Raw genomic sequence first — 19,446 nt, forward strand, 5'->3', positions numbered from 1 at the left:
GACAGAAAGATGCCCGCAGTCCCCTCCCTATCCCGCACCCAGCAGCTCTGAGAATTAAACCAAATGCCCCTCGACTCCAGAGGCCCCTGCTGTTAAGTCTCCAGGCCTGCCAGTGTCCTTTGCTATCAACTTGGCCCCTGGGGTGAGCGCTTATCTCTTGGCTGCCCCTAAGGCATGACTCCGCGCCCCACCCCCTCCACGTCCTGGGCTGCTCCAGCCATCCTCCACCTGCCCTGTTCTAGCACTCCTACCCCTGACAGAGTCCTGCTCTGAGCCCCAGCCTGCTGGACAGACTTTATACCGTGTGTGGCTTTTGCTAGCCCTCCTCCCTGGAGCTGACTCTTGCTCTCACCCTCCCCACCCTGGGTCAGGGGTCTCAGTGTCCACCTGGCTTCTGATTTCTCTGGCTTCTGATTCCAAATGTAGGTCCTGATTCCCGAGGGTGTGACTGCTAACTGGGTCTGTCACCCCATTAAGCGAACCCCAGTGATGCCCATTTGTGTCAGGCCTGTGGGGATAGTCCCTATGACACGGTGTCTTAGAGGGATGGTTAGAACAGGAGGGCTGTGATGCGTGGACAGGGCCGAGACGTTTACAGGGGTCCAGGTACCCATGTGTCCACCGGAGGCTGAACGTAGACTAGATGTGGAATATCTTAGGTAAATAGGACATCCTCCTTTGAAAATGTCAATGCTTTAGTCTCTAAGTAGATATCAATTCACTTGAAGGTGATAGTGAACTCATAGCACCTTTTTGTCATTGTATAGCTTCTCAATCCGTGGAGACCAAATATGCAAGTACAGGGGGTATAGCTCAGGGGTAGAGCATTTGACTGCAACAATACAAGTACAACCCAATACAACGCGAGGTACCAAAAGGCCCTTTTACAGTCACTCTCGGAACCCACCTGCTCTCACCGATGCGCCACCTCCCTTGGGTGGCCGTGTTCTGACGGCCGAGCAGAGCTCCTGGGAAACACTTTGTTCTGCATCAAATGAGAACTTTGCTGCTCGTTTTCCCTGCCAGCTACTACAGGTGGGGACATCAGGGTGCCCACCTTCCAAGATAGCCCCTCACCTGTCCCCCAGCCCTTCAGCTGCAGGGCTGGGCCGGCTCCTGCGCCACTGCCCCCGCACCTGCCCTGGGGTGAATGTTCTGGGGGAACCTATTTCTCAGCCTCATTTGGACTCCCATCTCTCTAAGGATGTCCATATCCTTAAAGGCTAATGGAAGACTGGAGTCCCAGGAATTCCCAGTACTTTGGAAGACCCCATTTTGTTCCCATTGATCACAGTGGCGAGCTCTAGCTTCTAAGATCTTCTAAGCCAGCATCCATATCAACATCCCATTCTGTAGGAAGTCACAGAAGGAAAAGGCAGCCAGAATTGATAGCTTCCAAGGTCATGTTTTGCAGAGACTAACTCTGACTTGACCTGATGGTAAATTCCTGATGAAGGAAGCTATGCTCCAGGCTCCCAGCCACATTCCCAGTATGCCAAGATAGTCGGAAGTCAAGTCTCTGAGCTCTGGGGCTGAGTGAAGCCTGACCTGGAACCCAGTATACGCTTCTACTGGCTCTCTGGATGTCCGAACTTATTGAGGGGCTCAAAGACGTAACAGAGAGGTGCTGTCCTTGGTATTGAAGTAGACCATTCCCCCCATCCCAACTCCTCTGGGCTCCCGGGGAGAGCTAGATGAGTTGCCTTTGTCTCCTGAAATTCCTATGTCCCAAGTGGAGGGGAGCCCTGGCTGGAACTTGGTAAGACCAGTCCGTCCCTCCCGCGTGGTGTCCATTGCCCTAGGTCCCCCCTTTCTGAGCCCGTAGGTGAGCACTGGAGAGCCAGCCTGTTGGGAAAATCATGGGCAGACCAAAGATGGGGCCCTTGGAGAAGCCACGCTATTACCAGTAACACTGAAAGAGATGAGCTTAATAACCAAGTTGCCTCATTTAGGAAGAGCTCTCCCAGGGGCCTGGGACAAGGTTCTCTGCCTCCTTTGTCAGTGCTGTGAGAAGAACCAGAGCAGGTAAGGTGATTTGGCCTATTGTCATGGCAATGAGAACCTTAACTCAGAATGTGTCAGAATGTGTGGAGTGCTGTGGGTACAATGGAGAAAAAGACGGGTGTGGCCTTGACCTTCACGGAGCTTAGGTTTTGAAGGAAGGCACAGGGAAATAAAAAGTTAAAAAAGTATATATTTACATATTATGATAAAGAAACAAAGTGAGCAAAGGAAGAATGACAATGGACTTCCTTTTTTTTTTTTTTAAGGTTTATCAATTTATTTTAGAGAGAGAACGGGGGAGAGGCAGAGGGTGAGGGAGATAAGCAGACCCCCTGCTGAATGGGGACCCCCCACCCAGGATCATGACCCAAGCAGGCACATAACTGACTGAGCCACTCGGACACCCCGAGAATGACAGCAGACTTCCTTTAGATAGGAAGGGAAGATCTCTTACAAAGCAATATTTGTTACTGGGTTATGGAGGGTGAGGAAAAGTCAGCACTGGGCTGAGGGGAAAGTGAGTTTGAATGTCCTGGGACAGGAAAGAGATCGCTCCTTTGATGAAACTGAAGAGGGTTTCTGTGAGGTGAGATCATAAAAGCTGCTTCCGTGCCATCACTGAAGGGCAGGGAGACATGCTGGAGTGAAATAACTGAATAATGGAAGTTAACTAGTAACCCAGAATTTAATCCAAGTAATTTCAAAGGGAGGTAGGAAAATGCTCGGGATCTCCCCGATCAGACGGACCTTGAATTCTGCTGCTTAGTTGTACATTAAGGCTCCAGTAGCCCTGTGATTTCTCTTCCCAAATACAATTCTATTTTATACCATGACATGTGCCTTTAAAAGCAGGAGAGAACTGTATTCTCAGTGGGGGGAAAATGACTCGAAAGAGGAAATCTTAGCGAAAACAAAGAAGCAAGCCAAGGCAGAGACAGAGCTCTTATCTGCACAACCCCAGATTCTGGTCAAGAAACGCTCAGAGAGCTCAGAGACAAGTGGTAATGTGCGATAAACAGATGGGGAGACAGGGTGGGCCGTTGTCCCTAGAGGGGCCCGGGAAGCGCCCAAGCCATGGGATTTGAGGAATGGAGTTTTCTAGGGTGGGTCAGGCTGCCCCCGGGGGAGTTAGACCGAGAAGGACGGTGGTGTGGAGGGCTTGTTTGTGAGACCCGGGCACGGATCCTGGTGCGCCGGTCGGAGTTGACAGAAGGAAAGCCCAAGCCCGCATGGGAAGAACATTTCACAAGGACGAACGCCGAGAATATCAAGGACCCTCCCCGAGCCTCAGAAGCATCCTTGGCAAGAGGAGAACCTGCGTCTCCCACTTCATTCACTTTGTGGCCCCTCTGGGTCCAAGTCCCCGTGTAGAAGTTATGACTTAACTTTACTCAACATAGGACAGAGGCGCCAAACTTGGATCCCGGGTTCAGTCCTTGCTGTAGTGCAGGGGGAGTGGGGAGGAAGAACCAGGCAGGTATGGGCTGGTCGTGGTGGGGGGAGGGGGAGGCCACCAGGGCAAACCTGGAATAAGGTCGCAGGCACCACGGGAAAGAATGAAGACAGAACAAAACCAGACAAGCCGTGGGTCTTCTGTCTCTGCTGAACGGCCACAGGAAACTTCTCCCAGGTGATGGGATTGTCCTCACTGTTGATAACTTGCCTGAGGCAGGTGTGCTGCCTTCGACGACACAGTGTGCTGTCCGTTCCCACCTGAGCCAGCCGATCTGCCGAGGAGAGCAGTAGACACAGCCTGAAGTCCCTTTGGAGAGTGGAGACATGCTGGTTTCCAGGCCCCCGGCGGTCTTCACCTTGAACTTCCTGCCCACGTTTCCAGGCCCCAGGCACCCTCACTGGCCCTTAGTGGTCAGACACCCCCCTCCTAATGTGGATTCTGCCCCTCTGTTGACTGGAAGCTGATGACAAACCTATAATTTTCCTAAATAGATCCCTACCTCCAAGCTCCGTTCTTCCTGCTGTCCCTATGGAAACACACGCACCCACATCACACCTCACTCCGCGAATAGCTTGTGAGATAAACTCAGTAGGATGAATTTATGCTCAGCTTGTAAAGGCAGGCCTTATGGACCGTCCTTTCTAGAAATATTTTTTCATTGAACAAAAACTCTGGGCAATGACCATGCATCAGACACTGAGTTAGGGCCTGGGGGGTGGGGGGGGGGACAGGATCCATCCCCCAGGGGGGAAAAACAGACTTGCAGGGTGGCCAGCGCCCCTGCAGAGCACAGTCAGGACTTTTGGAAAGAAGACCAGGGAGAAAGCAAGGGGTGACAGTCAAAGTTGAGAATCTGAACAGCTGGTTGCGGCTGGCAAAGGAAGCACTAGAGGACAGAGGAATCTTAGCATGTCCCTCAGGGGACAGCCCCACAAGTCTCCTGTGCACCTGACCAATCCAGGGGATTACCGGGACGTGGGAGGCGTGGCTGACGAGTCTGTGACTGTTTTCTGCTCCAGACCAGGGGATCCTTGGAGTGTCTCCTGGCTTGTGGTTGGGTAGAACCTGGGGTAGAACTGTTTCACACAAGCCCAGATGCATGGCAGAAAAGCTGACCGCTGATCGATTCTTGAGTCCTCCTTTGGCAGAGAGCAGTGCCCAGAGAGGCTGACTTTGAGAAAGCCGAAGATGGAGTGACTTAATATTGTCCAAGTTTCGCTTTCTGACAATCCTATTGCCCTCTGTATCTGCGATGATTTGTGCTATTGGCTGGACTGCTCGCGTGTACCTGCAATTTTCGCGTGGCTATAAATCCATTTGTGCAGGATTCCAGTAGCTTGGGCTAATCCTTATCCTTTTAGCTCCATGGAAGAATGCTCAGTGTCCACGACCGGCCAGGCAGGGTGTGGTCCTGAGAAGCAAAGCCTTCAAATTGCTTTGAAAACATTTGGCTGCGATGACCTGGATTGAATAGAGCAATTTGGTTTCTCTGGAAGAGATGATTGTATAAAAGCATAACACCTGCGGTAATTCTTTCTAAAGCGGCGGGGAGCGCTGCCCTCGCTGATTCAGACCTCGGGCCTGGGCTGTGCATCCACGCCTGGTGTTAGGTCATGAGAGGCACCTACTGCATTTCCCACGCTTGACATGGGAGTGGTTTACTCCCCCTGGCCCCCGCCCACCTCTGTCCTCTGACTGTGTGTGTCGTGTTTCTGCAATGGGAGACTTAGATGTTGGAAACGGTCAGTAGTCTCTGGGGGTGCAAAAAACATAGATCTGGTCTTTGGGGTCCCAAAGAATTCTTTTCATTTCCACTATTCTGTCCGCACAGTGACCCACCCAGCAGCCCCCAGACGCGGCTTCCGTCTCTGTAAAGCGTCCGTCAGTCCTCTTATTAGTGTGTTTGACTCCCAGGTCAATAGTTCAAAATCAAATCTAATCATGCTAATAGCATTTTCCGATTTTTGTATCTTTTAATTTTTAGGATATATTTAAAGAAGATTTTATTTATTTGTTTAATTGAGAGAGAGCACGTGTGTGTGCGTGAGCAGAGGCGGGAGGAGGGGCAGAGGGAGAGCTGGCAGGCATCTCAAACAGACGCCCTGCTGAGTGTGGAGCCTGACCCGGGGCTCGATCTTATGACCCTGAGATCCTGAACCAAGCCAGATTCAAGAGTTGAACGCTCAATGCACTAAGCCTCCCAGTGTCCTAGGATATATTTTTAAATTATAATGAAAATCTATTTTATATAACTTTAAGACTTTTAAACTTTGTAGCATCTTGAATTTATTAAAAAACTATTTCTGTCTCTCCTTTTATTAACAAGAACAAAGGCCAAAAATCAGTTTTTTGTTTTTTGTTTCCTATCATGGGTGGAATTGTGTTCTCCCAAAAAATGAGTTCAAGCCCTCATCCCTGCTACCTGTGACTGTGACTTTATGGAGAAAGTGGGTCTTTGTAAATGTCTTCGAGTTCATACTCATTCAGGCCAGGCTCTGAGCCAGTGATGGTGTCCTTATGAGAAGAGAGACGTTTGGACATAGGCACAGACACGCAAGGAGAACGCCACATGGCATCAAAGATGGGTGATGTGCTGCCCGGAGCTGCTACACCAAGGATTCCTCGCAACCACCAGAAGCTAGAAAGGCAAGGAAAGATCCCTATGAGCTGGCATGATGCTATAGACACCCTGAATTCAAGACATCTTTGACTTCAAGCTTCCAAAACTGAGGGAATGTTTCTGTTGTCTTTTTTTTTTTCTTTTTCCCCCATTTCTGTTGTCTTAAGCCACATTTTGGGGTCATTTATAACGGCAGCCCTGGGAAACTAACACAGCTTCCTTTCCCTAAACTTGGATCGTTAGATGTTGGGTCTCTCATATAGTGTTTGCCCTGTGAAGGGTTTACAAACACCTGTGCTTATGTCTGAGATCATACAAATGACTTTTCATGTCACGGGATGCGCAGAATTACCGAGGAATGTCGGACCCCAAAGTCAAGGCCCTGCTCTACTGTGCCTTTAGTGCGATAACCTCGAGGATGGGTCAGAAGGACTTGCACTGTTGTCTGCTACCAGAGGTGCGAACTTGGTCTCCCCAGGTTGTGTCGCTGTGGTGGTAAGACCTCGGAGATCCCATTACCAGGGATCTGATCGCCTTGGGGTACCCAAGGAGGGGAGTTCAACTGAGTGACATCAACAAAAGTAGCCTGGTGTATCTTTTACAAATGTGTCTCCTTGGTTTGGCTGTTGGTCTGGCGAGTTCTATCAAGGAGAGAGTGACATCTGATATAATTTTACTGTTGGGTGCTTTGTGGTTTGCTAGTTTTCCCAGGCAGGAAGTTAGGATAAGCTATTACAACAGGGCTGGTGGTGCCTGGTCCCACAGATGAGCTCCTGAACCATGGTTTTGTCCACGGTCTAGATTACCAACACACTTTATTGTATTGTATTGTTTTTGTTTTGCTTTGTTTTGTTTTCAAAATTAGCCTTTATTAAAACAGAGGAACATTCTGGCCATAACATGGCAGTGTAGACAATCTTATTGCAAGAGAAAAGAAGAGAAACTCCTTTGTACAGTTTGATTTTTTTGTTTGAAACATTCCTAATTTATTTATTTATTTAGGTCTCAATCTTGTACCCGGACTCTATTTTTGGTTTGTTTTTCACTGGCAATCAACTACTGGCTTGGAGACTTTCGGCCATGGTAGTAGGAAACCTCTAGAACTCAGGACGTAATCCAATCACCCATAATGGAAAGATGCAGGATTTCTTCCAGCATGGGGAAGGGGGCAGCCAGACATCCCTAAATATGCCAAATAAATATAGCAGAGCTCCACTGGAGAAGAACGTGTCCACAGGAAGAATCCAGCCAAAAGGAGAGGCTTTGAAGAAGTAGGACTTGCCCAGAGCGGAACACGGATGGTTTCCACGTGGCGATCTCTGTCCTCCATGCTCTTCTGAGCTCGATTCATGCTTCAACTCAGTTAAAGCAACATCTCCTCTGGACCGTTTAACGGCACCTCAAAAACGAGTACGCCCCAAACAAGCACAGGTCCCAGCACACAGCAGGTGTGAAAAGTATTTTTGACAGATAAATGAGGAAATGGCTCATCAGTCCCACCCCAAACCTAGTCTCTCAGAAGTTTTCTTCGTAGAGAATGGAACCACTTGGAATACGTGGCAGAGCTAGAAATCTGTCAGTTGATTCTTTCCTGCGACCCTGCCCTCTTTCACGGTCCTCGTCTCCATCCTACTGCTCAACTGCCTGCATCCCTTCACACACACACACACACAAACACGCCCTCTGCTCTGCCTCCAACATGCAGGCTCTGTGGTCTCTTCCCCACATAGTCTGACCCCCCGACTGCGGGCAGCTGGAACCCCTCCCTCCAGCGAGACTCCCACAACCCTGTGTGTCCCTGTGTGTCCATATGTACATATTCCCTCTGTCCCCAGGTGGAGGATTACCTCCAGGTCCCGAAGCCCCTCCTCGCTTCTCTCAGCATCCCCTCCCTGGAGATACCTGGAGAGGAGAACACGGTGCCCAGATGAATGGAAAGCCACCTTGGCATGCCCCAGGGAGTGCCATGGATGTACAAAGTGTGGTCTCTGTTGCCTCTGGCTGAACTTGGTTGGAGCAGCCCTCCTGTCCCCCTCATCCCGCCATGGCCAGGAGAAGCAGCGTGGTCAGGAATGGCCCAGAGCAGGTGCCAGAGCCGTTGGCTGGAAGTGGAGGAGCCAGGGTGAGAAGTGTCTGGTTTTGTAAGGCTCGGGCGAATGAATCCCTTTTCAGAAGCACACGCGTGTCTATGTGAAGTAAATGGGCATCGGCATTGGGACACTTGGGCGTGCTCGGCCCTGTGTCGTGCTCTCAGTGCAAACCCGTCAGCTGGGTGGTGGGCACAGTGGTGAGGGCTGGGGTCAGCGGGGAAGCAGCCCTTCCTTCTTCGCCTGCTGCTAATTCGCCTTGTTGGGAAAGCACCGGATGGGGTGAAGGTCTCCCCTCTCACTGCCCGCTGAGAGCCGCAGTCCTTCTCCCCAGGGGCGGAGACCAGTTGGCACCCGCAGAGGCTGGTGGGTGGATCTGGAGACCCGCTACCCCGGAGAGGAAACTGTGCTCCCACCTGGAGTCTGTGCCCGGCCTGGACCCCATGGTCACGCGCTAGGATCCGAATCAGCAACTGAGGAAGCCCGTGGGTGGAAGGGCGCCGTGACCGACCTTGTGCTCCTGCTCGAGTGAGCTTCTGTTCTATTGTCTCCTGCAGAAAAGCTCCACGATCGGTAGGGCACATACGGGTCATTAGGACCTCATGGGCCCCAGCAGGTCCGGGAACCAGCAGGTGGTCGATGGAGCGGCAGGGGCCTCTCGCCACGTCTATGAGCAAGGCTTCTCCCGTCCTCCCGGGTACCATGGACACTTTGAACCACGGTAAGCAGGGGGCTCCTGGCAACTCAGCAGGGGCCAAATTCTCTTTCTAAAATATGGCCTGACGTTTTACTTCGATCTTAGACAATCTCCAGGGTATGCTAAGGCTGTGTCAGCCTAACTGATTTACTGAAATGAGTGACTGCCCTCAAGTCTGTAAGTTGAACCTTGGCAGAGATTAGGTCTGTCTTCTGAATACCCGGCATCTTTTTCCAGTGCTGTGGCTTGTCGATAGATGGTCTATGGTGGAATCATTTTTTAAAAAGTTTTATTTATTTGTTGGAGAGAAAGAGCGTGAACAAGCAAGGGGAGGAGCCGAGGGAGAGGGAGACGCAGACTCCACGCTGAGTGTGGCAGAGCCCGATGTGGGTCTCGATCCCAGGACCTGGAGGTTGTGACCTGAGCCGAAATCAAGAGCTGAGCCCTTAATTGATGGAGCCACCAGGTGCCTCGAAATCATTTTTGTTCTATAGAACAGTGGGTACTTAATGCTGGCCTGTGGGAGAGGGCCATTTTGTGATGAAGTTATTGACACTCCATAGGGAAGAAAATCAGAACTGGGGAGAGAATCTCTCCATTAAGTTCAGTACTCACTAAGTCTCGATTATGTCTTTGCTATATACTCAGGAGTTGAAAATGCCATTTCTACCTGAATCAAAGCACAAGTCAACAGACAAATCCAGAATGTAGAACACGCAGCAAGACAGCTTGCCCAGATTGTTCAAAAGAGTTAGTCGTGAAAAACAAATGATCTTTAAAAAAGCACATGGGGTACTACTATCTTAGATCAAAAGATACTGAAGAGAGAGAGCAACCAAATATGTATGTGGTATCGGATTAAATCTCACATGGGAAAAAAACAAATCTGTGCCGGAGATTTTTGAAAAAATGATGATGTTATTAATATGAGCTGTTCATTAGGTGACATTGGAGTCGTGTTAGCTTTCATGGGACAACACTACTGTGGTTTCGGAGGATTTTTTTTTTCCTTAGGGACACAGAACACAGTGTATGGGGGTGAAGAGACGTGATGTCATACCTTTCAAATGGTTCCATAGCAAGGAGAGTTAGAGATGAAGAGAATGTCAACAAACGTCTAGAATTTAGGGGATGGGTATTCATTGTGATGGTATTTCAGCTTTTTTATTTATTACAAAATAAAAAGCAGAAAAAGAGATTCAGTACTCTTGATAAAATATTTTATCGGCACTTGGCGTCCGGACAGTATGCTCTCACATGATGTGAACTACTTTATGATGAAGGGTTTGGGAAGCAAACAGCTCCACAATCCCCTTTCTTCTACAAAATGGTAGCTACAGGTAACTGTTGCTTTGTAGTAACATCCAAAATAAAGACTTGGCAACCCCAACCTCAATTCTTCCTTTTTTTTTTTTTTCTTCTTGATGTCACTAGTCCATGGAGTTTAGATGTCTAAAGAGGGCCTCGCCAGGGCTCAACTTGTCCTGTTCCATTCTATAACATTCTTCACGTCATGGCACGTACAGAAAGTGGTAATGTGTGTATGGCCAATGGGGCAAGGCTGCTAATGCCTGAAGGCAACTAGCCCAGAAGCTCTGGCTGCCCCTGGGATGAAGGGGTCGCTGCGTTGGCACACCCATGAGCCATCTGGGCCACACAAGTGTGCCATTGTCAGAGGTTGGGAAACTCTGCTTCCATGCATAACAGTGCTGTGAACTGCTTTACACACGATTTGAAATGTTTGCTTGAAAAAAAGCCATCTAGTCTATGTCCAGCCCACCGTGGATTCAGACTTCGGGTACGGTGAAGGGGGTTAGGCATCGTCCCGTGCCTGCGTCCCAGCACTTGTTATGATGGCTCTCCAGTTGTAACAAGGTTAACTCGGAGGCCAACTCCTATGGGAGCATATGCAGCAAACTCGCGAGTGAAGGTTTCATCTCTGGTTTTTGTGATTCAGGATCACACCCAACTTGAGTGTATGGAGATGAGGCAAGAAATGACTCTGAAGACGGAAGCCAAAAAAGCACAAGTTAACCCGGGTGGAGCCAAACCTTTTGCACAAAATACCATTTCGTGTTTAAAGCCCAGAGTTCTGCAGTTCTAAATAATTAATTCAAATGTAATTAAATGCCCTGTTAGGAGGCCACTCTCCTGAAGAGGAAAGAGCACCGACTGGGCTTCCAAAGTGGTTTCTTAACTCTCCCAATGCATCCGAATAGCCTGGTGAGCCTCTTAAAAACACATGCTCGTGGTCTTCATTCCTGAGAAATTCTGATTCCATCGGTCTAGCATCTCTCACCCTGGTGATTCTCATGGGCCACCCAGTACTGACGCCTAGAATCAGAGGCTGAGTCAAACTGGAAGTCTAAATTACCTTACTTACAAGTAGGAGAGATTCGTTTCATTATGTAGCTACTACAATTTCCTTCCTGCCTTGGCCTCTTAATTTCCCAGCGTGGTTGACCGATTCCATTTAGAATGGAGTTTTTCTTCTGGAATCCCTGTGGTCTTATTGTTTCTCTTGCTTGGCGAGGACCCGCGTAGCTGTGGTTAGCCTCAGAGAGGTGACTGGAGGCTACCTGCATGAGAACGTGGGGGTGTGACACTGGCTGAGAGTGCTTTCTTTCTGGAGCCAAATACCACTGCTGCTGGGGCCTTGGTTGGTCTAGATTGATCCTGCTTTTGCTTCATTCCATTAACTCAGGCATCTCAGCAGTCTCTACCTTGACTGTCTTCATGGTGTGCCAGGTAGGGTACCGAAAACAGTTGGGTTGTTGCTTACGTTCAGGCTCCTATTCCAACTTCCTTTTTCATAATACAAATTTGATGGCCCGCCTACAAACATGGCGATAAGATGATTTATTGCTGCGGGTAAGAGTATGACTTTAAACTGATGCTGCGATTTGCCAGATATAGTTCGTATGGTCCGAGGAAAGTAAAACCCCCACAGGTTCAAGTGTCCTAATGATGATGGTGGTGAGAGCCAACCACAGTGTTTACCACCTGTCAGATGCTGTTCTCAGTGCTTGCTGTCCATTGACACACTCAACCTGCACAACTCCCCCCGTTTCATACTGTTATTATGGTCTTTATGTTACAGAGGAAGAACCTGAGGATAGGTTGGTTCTACACTTGAATTTGCCATTAATAAGCGGTGTGAGCTTGGATGTGTCATTAACCCCCGAGGACCTGCTTTCTGATTGGACTAGTGAGTCTCTACTAATGGTTTCTGTTCTTGTTTCTAACCAAGGCAACCCACTTCTGTCTGTTCCTCTTACTGATTTGCTGCAATGATTTATTATTTTCTATCCTTGCCCTACTTTGTCTTCTCTTAACCTCTTTTCCGACTTCCTCAAATTCTTCTACATTTTGACAGATTTCACTTCTTTTTTTTTTTTTTTTTTTTTTTTAAAGATTTTATTTGTCAGAGCGAGCGAGAGCGAGCACAGGCAGACAGAGTGGAAGGCAGAGTCAGACGGAGAAGCAGGCTCCCTGCGGAGCAAGGAGCCCGATATGGGACTCGATCCCAGGACGCTGGGATCATGACCTGAGCCGAAGGCAGCTGCTTAACCAACTGAGCCACCCAGGCGTCCCGACAGATTTCACTTCTAGATGCAGACAGCTCATCGACATACTTTGACCCTGCGGTCTGGGGACTATTTAGGGGCTGAATATAAGGGGTGGAACATTAACGAGTCAAGCAGTGTCATTTACCTGAAAATAAGTCACCGAATGGTAAAAATGATGGCAATAGTACTGGTGGAGTCACGGCCCCTCGGGACATTTTTGTCATCTTGTATAGCATTTTCCTAAATATCGATCCCGTAGCTACTGTCATGCTTGTAATTTTAAAGAATCGGAGTATCCTAATGCACTTAATAGTGAGGCAACTACTTGTTAAGATTTGTTGGTCTTCCAAAATTGAAAATGTGGGCTGTGAGATTGAGGAAGTAGTAGAAAAATATTCAAGAAACTAAAGAGCACTGAGGTATCCTGTTTACTGCAAGTGGCTAGGAGATCAGTGGACAGTATATTCTCCACGTTGACTTACTCATTCCAGAGAAACAACTAACAGGGAGGCTGAGTGTCGTGAGAGCAAATTTCGAAGTCATTTGGATATTTTGAGCCACCCCATCACTGGAACCTTGATATGGGTGGTTTTCTATCCCTTACCTGCAGATCTGAATGTTCTTGTGGTCACCATGTCAGGTGATGAAAAGTACTCTCCACACTGGATGCACACCTGACACTTGTATCACTCAATTCTGTGAGACCATGGAGTTTCTGGATTCTTCCAAGTTATTCAAATGACTCACATCCATGAAGGCGGTAAATATGTTGGGCAAGAACACCATCAGAAACATCTTTGTCAGCAGGGAGCAGAAGTTTTATTAATTAAAATGTTCTGAGAAGGTACAGGGTGCACTCCCGACGAGTCATCACACTATTTTAATCCTAATTAAGGATGTTCCCTCTTGGCATCTTGGAACGTAGAGAATTAGAATTTTAAAAGTCTGTGGCATTTCTAGAAGTTGGGTCAGCAGACTCAGACCGATCCCTTATGTCAGGAACTGGGGATAGTTTGAGAGAGGGTTACCATTTTAGGCAATCGATATTTATCTAGTCTCCTCTCCATGTTCAGAGAAAGTTATGGAAAGGCAAGGGCTGAAAAGATCAGAAAAAACTAAATTTTGGGTGTTGGAGCTAAGGAATTGGGACAGTGAGAAACAATCACTTACCCTAGAAGGCAAAAGTGTGATTGAGCGGAGGATATTCGAGCTGTATGGGAATATTGGCCTACTTAGGACTGGTGAGACTAGAGCCTCAGCATACACATCCTTGTCTGGGAAGAAATGATGTCACCAGCATTTTTAGCCTAAAACCTAAACAAAGTCATTTGCATATGGTAATCTGATAGTTCTCTGTGGAAGCTCAGTGCTTCTGTGTAGATTTTGAAACCTCATAATGCTGTTGAGACATTTCCTCACTGGACCTCATCACGTGTGTAGACCGAGTACAGATCTTTGGGCGTGATCACAAGCCATTTTATTTGCTATCAAGAACTCTATTATTAATGCTTTGAAGGACCAGTGAATACTTGCGACTTTCGTCATTGGGAAGCAGTGGTTAAGCGATCCAAGCTGGATAAACAGGAGGTAGATGCTGTCCTCTGGACCTCACATTCCTGGAAGAGCATCGGTTTTCAAAGGACAGACTCTGAGCTCATCCTCCATCTCCAAGAACAATCGGAGAGGAAAGAATCTGGTTTAATGTTTGGAGATTCAGTGTTAGGGCTCCTAAAAAAGAAAAAGGAAAAAGAAAAGAAGAAAGAAAAAAAAAAAGAGCTTTCCCAAATGAGAAAAGAAAAGAGAAAAACACTATATTTTTTGCATTGCAGTGGTGTCGAATAATGAAGTTGTGAGGATGAAAATACCTTTTTTTTTTTTCAACCTTAAAGATGAGAGCGCATTCTTACCCCAAGAATGGTTTGTGTTGGCACGGGTAGAATTGACATTTGAGAGAGGAGAAAGCTGGCTTCTGGCCGGAGGGCAAAGCTCCTGACCTTGCTTCGTTCTACCGGGAGGCGGTCAGGGCCATCGGCACGGCCCTACAGCCCGCGTGCACCCTTGGTTAAAACTCTGCAGAGCAGAACCCAGAAAACAGGAGAGTGGCCCTCATCAACCCGCATGTGTGACTTTGCCGATTAAAAGACCAATAAACAGGCAGCTTAATAGAACATTATGCCATAGATTACTCTAATCGGCTCGACATATTGATTGTTGAGCATTTCCCATTTGTTTATCAGAACAAAGTTACTCTTTTTTAATTACCTTGCCAATTTATTGTTGTGTTTGGGGGCTTCTGCAATGTTTTCTTCGATAGAGTTTCACGTTGCAGGCAACAGCCTACCACAATTAGCGCTGCGTTGGTGGGAGAGCACGGCTTTCATCCGGTCAAGATGACATGGACCAACTTCACGCTGTTCAAGAAAGTTGGGGTGGCCAAAAAGATGGGTAGGGAGACGTCAAAGTGTTGCAATGGGGATTTTTGCCTGGATTCAATCTAAATACATCTCAAAAAATTGTAAAATAGAATCTACCAGCTAAAACTAATGAGCACAAAACTGCATTGATTTGGCCCAGGGTGGACAAATAGAACATCTGGCATATTTGGCACCAATGACACAGCTGGCATTGTTGGAAACGTTTCTGCAGAAGGTACAGATGCAGAAATGGGAGAATTGGTACAAACAGTGCAGATGGAACAGTTGGAACAGATGACAGTGGGCAGAGCTGGCAATGCTGGCACAGGTGTCGTAACCTCAGCAGCTGGCACAAGTTGTGACAATCCTGGGATTTCTTAGTACAAGGCACATGTTCATTTTGGCTTTGGCTGCAAAGAGATAAGAGCATTTTATAATTAGTAAATGTGCCATTTAAAAAAGAACTTTTTTTTCCCCCTCCATCCTTAAGGACATCTACCTCCAACTGTTAAAGCTTGGAATATAGAGCATTTTTGCAAATTAGAATTTCCCCGAGAAAGCCATAATTGATAAATACAGATTTCATAGAAGAGGCAATTAGATATTTTTGTTCCGACAGAGGGAAAATTCATGAATGGAATTTCTTCACAGGAGTTTTGTGAGAAACAAAGGTCAGACTTTGGGAGCTACGAGTACACTTTGGATTTAAGCCGAAGTTTGTCATCAAATTAGCTGCTGTGTGTTTCTGAAATGTAGGGACCGTTCCCCAGTTATAGGAAATTTCCTGTAGAATCACGCTTGAAGACATGGTACGGAATTGGAAACCGGTCTACAGAACAGGTTGGGAAAACAGAAAAAAAAAAAAAAAAAGCTGGAATACATAATATGGAGAAATCATGAATTGCCACTTTCAAATACCAATGGGACTTGGCTCTAATTTCATTTAAAATGCTATAATTTGGGCTTGAATTAAAAATACAATATAATATAATCTTCTGGGCAATGACATTTAATACCAGATGAAAAGTTGAGAGAACAAAGCAACTTGTTTGTCAGTGGCTAGAAATATCACGTCGTCTTCTTATATTTTTGTTGTAACAAAAGCTTTTTCATATTATGGAAAAGCCAAAAAGTCTTATTTAATTATGAAATAATAACAACCTAACAAAGAATTAGATAGTGGATCCTAAATTTATATGAATATTCTTTTGAACATACTTGGTGCTCCATACATTCCCGATGAGGAAACAAACAGAGAGGTCTAAGTAATACCAATATTCGGAATTTTTAAAAATCACTAATCACCCTCTGTATTAATGACATATCTTCCATTAGAAAGAAACAAAGTGAGCCAGGTCTCAGTCCTCCTTAAAGCCTCAAACTCAACACATACCTGTTAGCCAACTTCCTCCCCGCCAGGGCAATCAGGTGCAAAAGAGGAGTTGGATGTTATGTACTCCGTGTCCTCAAGTAAACCCAACATTCTTCAGGTTTTCCAGTTTATACTGAATTAAAACCAACATAATAAATCATCATCTCATCGTCGTCAATGCAACACCATGAATGTTTTGGGTTTCGAGACTTTCGGGAAACAGCTACAGTAAGAGTGAATTATTTCAAACTAGATATCAAGTTCTTGACCATGAAAAACATACTGTCTTTGTTTCCAGATGACCCTTGCATATTGTTACCTAATTAAAAAAAAAAAAATACCCCACAGCTGTTGAGAGTCATTTAAGCATATTTGATTTCAATTTCTCCATTCTCTCTACTTGGTTCTAACCTCATGTTGAACCCAACTACACTATGCTTATTATTCCAAACTTTAATTCAATCCCTTAACATTAGTTCATTTCTTGACTGAGATGACAAAAAGATGTTTCTGCTTCAAACAGATAGAATACCTTAATTTGTTAACTGCACTTTGGTGACGGAGAGCAACGAAGGGAGGAAGGGGTAAGAGTGCTTACTGTTCTCTCCGGGCACAGAGACGATGACGGATGAATCACGGGCCGAACAGGCTGGAAAAGTCCATCTTTTACCTCCTCACCTGGTTTGAAACCCTGCTTCGTGGCTGAGCCTCGGATGAACTTGGCTTCTAGTCAAAAAACGCCGTATGAAAAACGATCAGTTCAGGAGGGGAACACATAGGGGCAGTTCCAGGTTCTGGCGTCCGTCGGGTCGGCAGGCGTGTTCCTGAAGGAAGAGGGTGTGGGTGAGTCATTCCACTGAGCCTCTGCCTTCTTCAGGAATTAAATGAAAATCAGACATGAAAGACGCAATCTGTTGCAGCAATGTGGTTCCTTCATCATTGTCCTAGCCACTGTCTATTTCTAAGCACGTTGAACTTTCCGATGTATTGGCGTCTCATCTTATGTAAATATCTTTTTCCTTCTCTTAGCTCCAAGACATGGGGATGTGCTTTCATTCTACCCTTCAAAGAGCTGCTCCCTGGTGTGCTGCTCCACCATCCCCGGGGCAGCTTCTTCTCTCTGCCCATGGCAACCCGGGAGGCCGTTTTTGCCTAGATTTCTGTTAGAGAGGTGATAAACAAAACCCAAGCATATCCATTTAAGACAAAGCCACTTAGAAACCTGAACAAAAATCCAAGGGAAATTTACATGTTAATTTCAGGCACTGAGGCAGTGTTATATTCAGACGGGATCTCCTTCTACCTTCCCTGCATTGTCCTAAGGGTCCCTAAGTACATGCCAGCCCCAGCTCCTCCCTGGGGGCATGAGTGTCCACTCCCACCCCTAGTGGGGCACCAGCCTTGATCGGGGGAAGACAGAGCTTCCCCACCCCAGGCCCGCTGCAGAAGGCTGTGCTTGATTGATTGTCGAGAAGCAGCAGCCCACTGTGAAGTGACCCATTCTTGTTAGTCTGTTGGAAGTGGGGAAGGAGGGTAGGAGAGACAGTTAAGAATCAGGTGGGGTGTTTGTTTTTTTTCTTTTGGAAACCGGAGTAGTCCGTATGGATGTTAGTGGGTTATTGTTGGTGACTCGTCCTATAGAACCTACCAGATTTAAGCTGTGGTCGATTCCCCCAAACTATTATGCTGATAACTCTCATTGTGATACACGAATAAACAACTAATTGAAATTTAGATACATTTACTCATGCTTGAAATACATTTTAGTATAAGAAAATTTAAAACTTACAAAATAAGTAGGTAAAATAGGATAACGAACTCTCAGGTGTCCTAGACTTAACGATTATTACTATTTTTGCCAATTTTGTTTCTTCTTCCTCCCTGGCAGCTGCTCACACTTTCCCCCTCCTTTTCCTGGAGTATTTTCAAGCAAATTCAGATTGTCATTTCACCCAGAAATACTTTGCTATTATTCATCCCTAAGAGACAAGGGCGACTTTTGGAAACCCAGTGACCAAAAATAACAATATTTCTCCTGATACCCTTTCACTCGTCCCCTGCTTAGCTCAGAGGTGTGTTTATACTGTTAGCTTGTTCGAAGGAGGTCCCAGAGTCCTGATTATGTCTCTTATGTTTATTTTAATCCCTCCCTTTTCATTTCCTTCATAGTTGGATAAACCAGGCTATTTGTTCTCAGGATGTACTACACTCTGAATTTGATTAGTTACTTTCCTAGAAAGACATTTAACTTGGCTCTCTATCCCCGTGTTTCCTGTACATGGGTGTTTGGTGCTGTGGGCTTGATCAGGTTCAAGGTCAAGCCCTGGGCAGGAAGGCTTCATCGTTGGTGCTGGGTCACTACTTCCTGTTGCATCCTGGAGCATACAGTATCGTCGTCGTCCACTTTTAGTGATGCTAAGTCTGGTCCATGAGCACAGGTGCCTATAGTCTTGACATTATATAAGACTATCTTCACTAATTCTCAAGCTTCTTTTCATGTATGGATGTCTCAGTGTCTTTGTGTCATCACTAGGGTGTCCTTCAACTGTTAACAAGAAATCTTTGGTATTAATTTTATTAGAGTACTGCCGATGAACAACATCAAGTTTCCACGCACATGCACACACACGCACATGCACATACCTGGCACTTTTCCATAGCATACGTATACATTGTGGGAGTTTAAATCGAAATTATAACATGCTGTGTGTGTCCAAATGCACAGGCCGTTTGCAGGTTAACCAATGAATAACAGTAGATCAGTTCACCGATCAGTTAGCATTTGTAGTAATTAGAGTAATTATTTGTAATTAGAGTAAATATTTGTAGTCTGGTTAATTTCAGCCATATTTGCAACCAACGTGGGTCAACTGTTCATTGGTATGTAACCAGTCTAGTGGTTTCAGGAATGCTGATGCCTAAATGAATATAACCATTGTTATTCTGTTCAATTCTTCATTATTTGGAAATTCATCATTGTGATCGTCAAATATTAGATGATCTCAATGTGGTATGATTTGTTTTTTATTGCAGATCATTGATAAAGAATAAACGGAAATATAGCAAAATATGTGGGGACTCATAATTCCAAAATATAAACATTCAGATCAAAAGCCTATGATAAACCGCTACTAAATTTGATTGTTTCAAATAGATCATTACAGAATACAGTTAGAAGTATATGCAATTACACATTTAATAGACATTTCAAGTGTTTTAAGGTTTTT

At 46.2% G+C, this 19,446-nt stretch overlaps 1 long non-coding RNA gene across 1 annotated transcript; it reads right to left on the reverse strand.

Annotated features, from left to right (window-relative positions):
- Positions 1-13,245: 13,245 nt before the first annotated feature.
- Positions 13,246-17,329, reverse strand: LOC131814888 (uncharacterized). Its single transcript, XR_009347488.1, has 3 exons — positions 16,818-17,329; positions 14,696-15,257; positions 13,246-14,161 (listed from the first exon to the last, which is right to left on the reverse strand). It is a non-coding gene; the product is annotated as an uncharacterized LOC131814888 (long non-coding RNA).
- Positions 17,330-19,446: the final 2,117 nt, after the last annotated feature.

The sequence above is a fragment of the Mustela lutreola genome, chromosome 14 (genome assembly GCF_030435805.1).
Source record: "Mustela lutreola isolate mMusLut2 chromosome 14, mMusLut2.pri, whole genome shotgun sequence".
NCBI classification, from domain to species: domain Eukaryota; kingdom Metazoa; phylum Chordata; class Mammalia; order Carnivora; family Mustelidae; genus Mustela; species Mustela lutreola.